This window comes from Urtica dioica, chromosome 8 (assembly GCF_054948205.1).
Source record: "Urtica dioica subsp. dioica isolate 48M chromosome 8, U.dioica_male_clone48M_v1_H2, whole genome shotgun sequence".
Classification (NCBI taxonomy): Eukaryota; Viridiplantae; Streptophyta; class Magnoliopsida; order Rosales; family Urticaceae; genus Urtica; species Urtica dioica.
The window spans coordinates 35,949,563-35,958,241 of NC_142763.1; the positions used below are offsets into that span (position 1 = coordinate 35,949,563).

At 36.1% G+C, this 8,679-nt stretch overlaps 1 non-coding gene across 1 annotated transcript; it reads left to right on the forward strand.

Annotated features, from left to right (window-relative positions):
* Positions 1–963: 963 nt before the first annotated feature.
* LOC149389546 (small nucleolar RNA R71) lies at positions 964–1,067 on the forward strand. Its single transcript, XR_016301112.1, has one exon. It is a non-coding gene; the product is annotated as a small nucleolar RNA R71 (small nucleolar RNA).
* Positions 1,068–8,679: the final 7,612 nt, after the last annotated feature.

Genomic DNA, 8,679 nt, shown 5'->3' on the forward strand with positions numbered 1-8,679 from the left:
AAAGTATCCGCTAACCCTTCGGCATTTTTTTTATATCACTAGGTGACAGACAAAAATATTACGACAATTGTCTTGCGAAGAACACTTGATTTCGAGCACGCAGTCCCGAGAATTCTAAATTTTTAGGCAAAACTTTCTCTAAGTAGTAAAAGAGAGAATACAAATGAGGGTGTTGAACTACAGGTGAAGATTTTTGGTCGAGTGTTCGTATCAAATTGTGCATGTCTTTGCTTTTATCGCTCTCTCTGCTATTTATAGTACTTGGAGTCGAGTACGCGAGTTGCCCCACTTGCGTCTCGAGATTTCAGATCTGAGCCGATTGGTTCGAGAGTGCCGTCTTCGTATCGTTCATGAAATCGGTGGTGGAATTCATGAAGGCGGTCGTCGATGTGGCCAAATTAGTTATGAGCTCCTCCAGATTGATCTCGTTCTTGTAAGCTCGCAATGGTGGGGCTTGATATGGCGGTGGTCGGGACTGATTCTGAGGCGGTCGAGGCTGAGCTTGCGGTGCGGGTTGCATCGGCATGTTATTCTGGGGACCGCGCCATCCCTCATTCTGATAGTTGCCCTCGGGCCTTGATTGTAGTTATAATTCTAATTGGGCGGCCGATTGTTGACGAAATTTTCTTGTTTGACATTGTCCCCTTATGTGCACTCATCGCTAGAATGAGGGCGGCTTGGACAACCTGAACTGTAGCTTTCTGCTCGTGGAGCATTTTGGTGAGGTCGGCCACCTGTGCCCCGAGAGCTTTTATCAATTCCATCTCGGGCGTGACTGGCTCACGCTTCTGAATCCTTCGCTCGGAAGGGCATTGGTCGTTGTTGTATGCTAGCTCCTCGAGGATGGCATGAGCTTCTTCCTTGGTCTTTTGGAAGAAGGATCCTCCCGCGACGGTGTTGACGAGGGTGCGCGATGAAGGAGAGAGGCCGCCGTAGAAGATTTGAACCATCATCCACCCTTGGATGCCATGGTTAGGACACTTCCGCTGCAGCTCCTTGAAGCACCCCCAAGCTTCAAATAAAGACTCACCATCAAACTGGGAGAATGAATGGATTTCATTACGCCTCTTATGCATCTTCTCGAATGGGAAGAACTTCAAGATGAACTTCACGCGCAAGTCCGCCCACGAGGTGATGGAGCCAGGAGGGAGCGAGTTGAGCCAAGTTTTGGCTCGATCCCGCAGAGAGAACAGGAAGAGGCGAAGGTGAATTGCTTCGTCAGAGACGTTGTGGAGCTTGAACGTGTTACTGATCTCGACAAAGTTGGTGAGATGGTCTTGCGGGTCTTCGGCCGATCATAATCCTAAAACTTGACACTAATTAACTCCAAATAAAATTAAGAAGATATTTGTAGCAAGAGTAATAATAAAACTAAAGCAGAGAATTAAATACGAGTTTTGCAAGAAGAAAAAGTAGAGGGTCGCGATTTCATCGGAACTAACTAGGTCGGGGGTTTCGGGTTTGAACAACAAAATCTACTCCTATGGAAGCTAATCTCAATCTATCAAAATTATTCAGTAGCCTCTCTCGAGCGTTCTAGCAAACTTATGTAATTGACGGATTATTATCCTCTCGGCATCTAATCCTATTAAAACAATTACATGCAATACGACAAGAGTTCAAACAATTACATAAATTGCCTAGATTGTCTACTAACCTAGGATCAACTATGAAGACATGAACAAAAGCACGATTATTTACTCTCTCTGAGTAGCTAAACAATCCTAGATAACAACTCTAATGGTGATCAAGCATTAGAAAGCATAAGGAACAATTCATATCAAACAATCCATAATAATGAAGCAAACAATAATTATCTAACCCTAACGAACCCCACAACCATTATCAATCCCGGCTACATCGCAACCCCATAAGAAACTTAGCCTCTAATGGTGTTCATAATCAACGCTAAAAATAACAGAATAATTAAAAGCAATAAAATAAATATTGAAACAAAAGAGAATTCATATTAAATAAAATTGATGTTCGACAATAATTTAGAGCAATAAAATAAATAAAGAATAGAAGAAAGAATGAATTTGGAGAATGAGAACTCGTCGGGTTGTACATTCCATTGAAGAACGCATTTTTTCCTCTTTCAAAAGCTCTCAAGAAAAACCAAACAATAAAAGAGACACTTAAACAAAAGAAAAGATGTGTTTTTGAGAGCTTAAAGTCGAATATATAGGTCAATGGGTGATTTTCGGAGCATATTGGGCCTTTGGAAGGGTTCAAATGACCCAAAAACATCAAAAACAGAAATAAAGTCCGTCAAAACCCGAAGGAACGCGCGGCGCGCTTGTCGAATGCTCGCGGTGCGTATTGGTAGTCTGGGAATGCGCGCGGCGCGCACATTTTTCGTCGAGGCACGAGGATGCTTCTAGACGCGCGCACTGTTTTTGTATTGACCGTATCTTCTTGCTCCGATGTCCGATGTTCATAAATAAATATGCGTTGGAAAGCTAAAAGAGAGCTTTATCCAATGATGAAAGAATATATCCAGAATCATCACTTCATAATCTCAAATGATGCAGAAGAAGACGCCATGTTTCTTGATTAGGTCTAACTCGTCCGAAAAATCTTCAAATCATCCCAAAGTTGCTCCATTGCCCTCAAAACACTTTTAGATCATGAAAACCTATAATATCAAATATAAACACAAAATATATCAAAAATACCTAAGGATTCGCTTCGATTCAAGTCCGGGAACGAGCGATTTGTACGTATAAAATGCACTCATCACCGAGTACGTGGGGTGATCAGGCAAATCTCCGTCCACGTGCAAATCTCAAGTCAGGTACTCCAACGGTCTGTATGCAAATTCAGTGATGAAGTCCACGACCGCTTGATCTTTGGTGGGTCGGTCGAGTCTTGAACTAAATAGCATATTGAGTCAATTCAATTGACCATTTCATGAGTCTTCCTGAAGCGCCCGGCTTTTGAAGTATTTGTCGGAGTGAGAAGTTAGTGACCATGGTGACCGAATGCGCTAGAAAATAATGCTTCTAACTTCTTTGATGCACTGATAAGGACGCATACTTTTCTAGTTCGGATTAATGTGTTTTGTCATCATTGAGTCGCCTTGACGTATAATATACTTGAAGGTGATTTTTCCTCATTTTTTACGAGTGCCGAGCTCACAACATTCTGAGACGGCTAAGTATATATCCAAGGGCTCACCACCTTTCCTAAAGTCGGAAGCCAATTGGGATGCTCTTTTAGGGCTTCAAAGTCTTTATTGCATTGTTTTGTCCATTCGAATTATTTTGATCCTCTAAGGACTTCAAAGAATTGGATGCTCTAATCTATTGATCTAGATATGAATCGACTGAGCATAGCAATGCACCATGTGAGCTTTTGTACTTCTTTTATGTTCCGAGGTGGCTTCATGTCCAGAAGAGCTGTTATCTTCTCCGGGTTGACTTCTATCTGTTGGTGATTATGCACCCATATAACTATGCGGAAATAATTAATTATGCTACTTAGCTAATTAATTAAGGTTATATAACAAGATCTAGATTTACTTTAATTAATATTAAGCATGAAAGCTATATAAAGCAACCGAATTAAACATAAGAGTCATTAGAAAAACTTACGGGTTTCTCCTTAGCTACATAAAGTTTAATCGAGTTCTTCAAGATCCCCGTTCTGAGCTGCAATAACTCTATCTTCTAGTTTTGACTCCCACGATCAGATCTCCAGATTCTCTCGTGGTGATGGACTTGATGATGACACCTTAGTCTTCTGAAACGTAATCTCTTAGACGAATAAGAAGAAAGTGTGGGCACACTCCGAATTTCACTACCACTTTGATTTATGACTTCAAATCGTACCGTATTTATGGGAATAAAATCACGAAATTTCGAGGAAGAGGGAGAGAGATAGAGAGAGAGAATTGCGTCCAACACAGGGGAAGTTAATCGAAATTTTTAGCTATCAGCTTGAGTGATTTTTTGCTTTCTCTTAGGCCCCTATTTATAGTGGTAGAGACTAGAATCTCCTAGATATATTTTATTCTCCTTTATTATTTCCTATTTTCTAGTTAATCATGAACCGTTGGATGTTGATTACAAATCCTACTTTTTCTCTCATCTATCAGATCACAATCTATGATATTATATTTCCTTATTTTCTCCTATATTTAAGGAATCTAGATATTTGATAATAATGAGGATAATATCTTATTTCCTTATTTAATGGAGAGAATATCTCTACTATTATTATTCTCCTGGATATTAGGATATTAATTAGGATATTAATTATGAGAGAGAATAAAGAACAATATCTTATTTCCTTATCTAATGGCGAGAGAATATTTCTACCATTATTATTCTCTCTCTTATTTAATTGATATCCTGATTTTTTTCCACAAATTTAGCAACTAATTAAAGAGAGAATATTGAGTATTTTCTACCCAAAATAGGCACCCAACATGACTGGTACTGAGCCAAGGAATTTCGAATTTTACAGTGTCCATAAGCCCAACTTAAAATTCAATTAATAATTTATTTGATCCAACAATAAATAATTAATTCCACAATAAATATTTAATTCTACATATAGACAAATTTCCTAATGAGTGCTGCTAAACAATTTACAGATGTGAGATTGTAATAATAATATTCATTATTACCAGAGAGTTCTTATCCGTCTTTATCAGAGCCGAATCAGGGACTATGGACCTAGTAATAGGAGCTTAACAAATGCGATTAAAAAGACGAAATAGTCTTTTCTCTTTTTCATCAATTCGTTTAATCTTGGTCAACTACTCCACTATGCAAGCCAAGACTGAACAATCTTTTAACCTAGAATTATATTTAATCATCGTGACGAGTGTCCACATATATAGTCAGTTTGTGATCAAAATCCTCTAGGTTCAACCCGTATCGAGAAAGGTCAATTATTCCATTATACCTTTCTTGATAAATATTCCCGAAGCACCGTTACTTCCCCAGCGAAAAATTCTCCCAAACGTTACTTACTTTGGAAGTGCGCACAATCTGTCGGTTCTGAAATCAACCCTTAGGTTAGTGAACATTTACATTCTTTCAGGAAGGCTGGATTCTGTAACTGTGAATCATTTTCCACTCAGATCATATTCTGGATTCTCGAGACATAAGTTTAATCAGCGTCTCAGTAGCCTTTCACGAAATGAGTCAAAGAACCCGGTGGTATAACCTAGAAGTTCATGATCACTTCAGGATTTAGATCAAGTCTCACTGTGACCATCATAAGCGACCCCGGCTAGTATGTCCTACCGGTACTTAAACGACACATGTACAATCAAAGTCTGTCCAGGTCGTACAGTTACTTCAAGTGCAAAATGCTCCCACTAAGTGATCAACCTTAACTCGCGTTCCACATATATGATTTTAGATTTAGCTATCCAGGCATGAAATAATCATCGACCATGTTTTAGTTCACCGCCCGAACTCGGATGCCCAACATGCGATTCAGTTTAATACGAAGACTACGGATTGATGAATGTTTGATAAATCTTTTATAAGAAATGACCGCTTTCAATTCAAATAGATAATAAATTTCGAACTTTATTTTATTAATAATTTCAGCGAGAATTACAAATAAAATCTTCTCGTGAGCAAGAATTCGTAACACTATGCCCATTACGTGGACGATGAAACCTAAGAATTTTCCTGTAAAGACACTGAAAATATCAATCAAAGGGTTAAGTTTCATACGATATTGACGCAAAATTTTGAATGATCATTTTAGGTTCTCGGCATGTTCATCTATTTTTGACTTTTTACTAATAAGTCATCAATGTATGTCTCCATTGTGACTCCAAGCAGGTCCGCAGACTTTTTATTAACTAATCTTTCAGTTGTTACTCCAGTGTTTTTTAACCCATAGGGCATTAATGTATAATAATATAGTTCTTGGTCTGTTATAAATGTTGTATGATCTTGGTCGGCACCATACATGAGAATTTGGTTATATCACAAGTAAACATCTATGAAACTTAAAAGTTCATGTACCGATATTGCATCGACTAATTGATTGATTTTCGAAATCGAGAAACTGTCCTTTGGACATGCTTTGATTAGATAAGTGAAATTACACAAGTACGCCGTTTTTCATTTGGTTTTTTTTAACCAGGACAAGTTCGACTACCCAGCTAGGGTACTTGCTTTCTCGAATGTGCTAAGCAATGTTACCTTTTTGGTTATGAGCTTCTCCTCTGGTTCCTTTTTGCTCGCTTCCAAAGCCAAGAGACGCTCTTGCATCTCTTTGAACTGCTCTGCTAGACTGGGTCATGACATATACTTAGCAAGCTCCTTTGGAGTGAATGGCAATGTGCGGTTATGGTGCTCGATCTGTGGATCGATACCGGCGGTGTTGTTGACATCTCCCGTGGGAGTAGACGAACTAGCCATCAATCTTCAACGATGTCCCCTCCTTCTTGCGCCTAATTTTTGACATAAAAAATGTTACCACAATTATCTCGCAAAGAGCACTTGTTTCCAAGCATGTAGTACCGATAATTTCAAGCTTCTAGGTAAGATTTTCTCTAAGTACAGACGAACCTGGTAAAAAAGAAAATGTAAATGAGGGTGCTGAATGATAGGTAAATCTTTTTGGTCGAGTTTCCTTATCAAATTGTGCACGTCATTGCTGCTATCGCTTTCTCTATTATTTATAGTACTTAGAGCCGAGTACGTGGGCTGATCAGGCCCACGTCTCGACAGTTTTCGAATAACTGCTCTCAAACGTGTATAGTGGGTAGTTATTTCCTCGTGTATTCATAATAACCGTCGATGTGTGGGTTTTGAGTAAATTTATTTATTTTACCACGTGTTTTATTGTTTTGACTACTCTTTAACCTATCAGCTTCTATTCTCTTCGAAGTTCTCCTTCGTATGGTTCGTTCTTGCTTTATGAACGAGTTCGTTCCTAATTTCAATTGTCTCTCGAGCTTATTTGACTCGAACTCAGTGCTGGATTCCCATTTTTTTCGGTGCATCTGAGCCAGTGCTCGAACTTTGTTAATTATATGAGTAACATCACTCAAGGGATATTTTTATTGTTATGAATTCTAATACAGTTTATTAAATAGGTCTACGATATGATTTATTAATTATATGAGTAACATCACTCGAACTCGCATGTTTGATTCCAATCTAATGTCTTTATGTAGAAGTTGGGTTAAATCTTGCCAATAAATTAACAATAACTATGTTAGATTGAATGCAATTAGTAAAGTATATAAGAGCTTAAATCGCACTTAATACGATATTTTAGGACTATTTTTTTTTCTTCTTTTCAGATTCGTCACACGATGAAATAGGTCTTTCTCTACATCAAGATATCAAATAATCATTAAGGTACTAAATGGATTTTATTGATATATTTTGAAATTGTTTTATCACTTTTTTGGTGTATTTGATTGTTGCACGCGTACTCTATTGTAGGATCTCTTCATATGTTTCAATCACACATCTGAATATCATTTTCTTAACAAAGGAAAAAGAGATTATTGGCATATTTATATTATAATAAATAGTTGTTTAAGCGATTGTACCGTATAGGTCTGAATTGTAAATTTAAGAAGAAAAAAATCGAAGATTCTTATGTAAATTCAAGTATCAAGCAATCCGTGTATAAGATGAATTGCTAGATTGATCATTTATCTCAACGCTATTTCATCTAATAAGAGTATCTATTTCCTCAAAGTCGATTCCCGATAAGGGTGAAAACCGCAAAACCGAACAATCCGATCATCCAAACCAAATCGCACCTTTTATCAAACCGCCCCATTAAAACCCGATCAAGTTTGGATTATAGTCAACCCAAACCGCAGTTGTTTCGGGTTGGTTTGGTTTATATTGTCATGAGATTGGGTTGAACCAAACCAACCCGATAGTATTAATTCTTTAATTTTTTTAACATTGCAAATATTTTATATGTACTATTGTTAAAAAAATACAATTTTTATAATAATATTATAATTAAATAAAAGATACTCATTATTATACTTTATTATTTGCGACTACATGAAAATTGAGTAGTTAAAAATATGCGTAAATTTTATTTTAATATGTAAATTTTCTAAAGATAAGTAAAATTTTGATTTTATTTGACAAAATTTTTTAGATATAATAGAGGAAAGGAAATATCGGCATAAATACTCAATGTTTTCGGAAATATACACTTAAATACCAATTCTTTTTTTTCGCGAAAAAAATACCTAATGTTAGGTTTCAGTTACACCGTTAAATAAATCCGTTAAATCTAAAGGAAATCCACATGAAAGGCTCAAATTAAACATGGTTTAATGTTTTTTTTAATAAAAATAACTAAAAATTAATACATCATTTTAATAATAATTTTTTTTAATTATAAACGACTTCGATATTATAATTAGACATTTATAGTATTATTAAAATGATTTTATATTTATTTATTTATATTAATCAAGTATGAAAATATTCTTTTTATTGAAAAATGTTTAATTGATTTTTTAATATAAATTTATTTTAGTAATATTATTTATTGCTTGATTATAATATCAAATTTATTTTTAGTTAATTATTTTGTTATAAAATTTTCCATAAAAAAGATAAAAAAAAATTATTCTACATTATGTATAATACACATTAATTCAAATTTTTGAATGGTTAGTACCATTTATTTAACAAATTTGATTGATTACGAATAGTT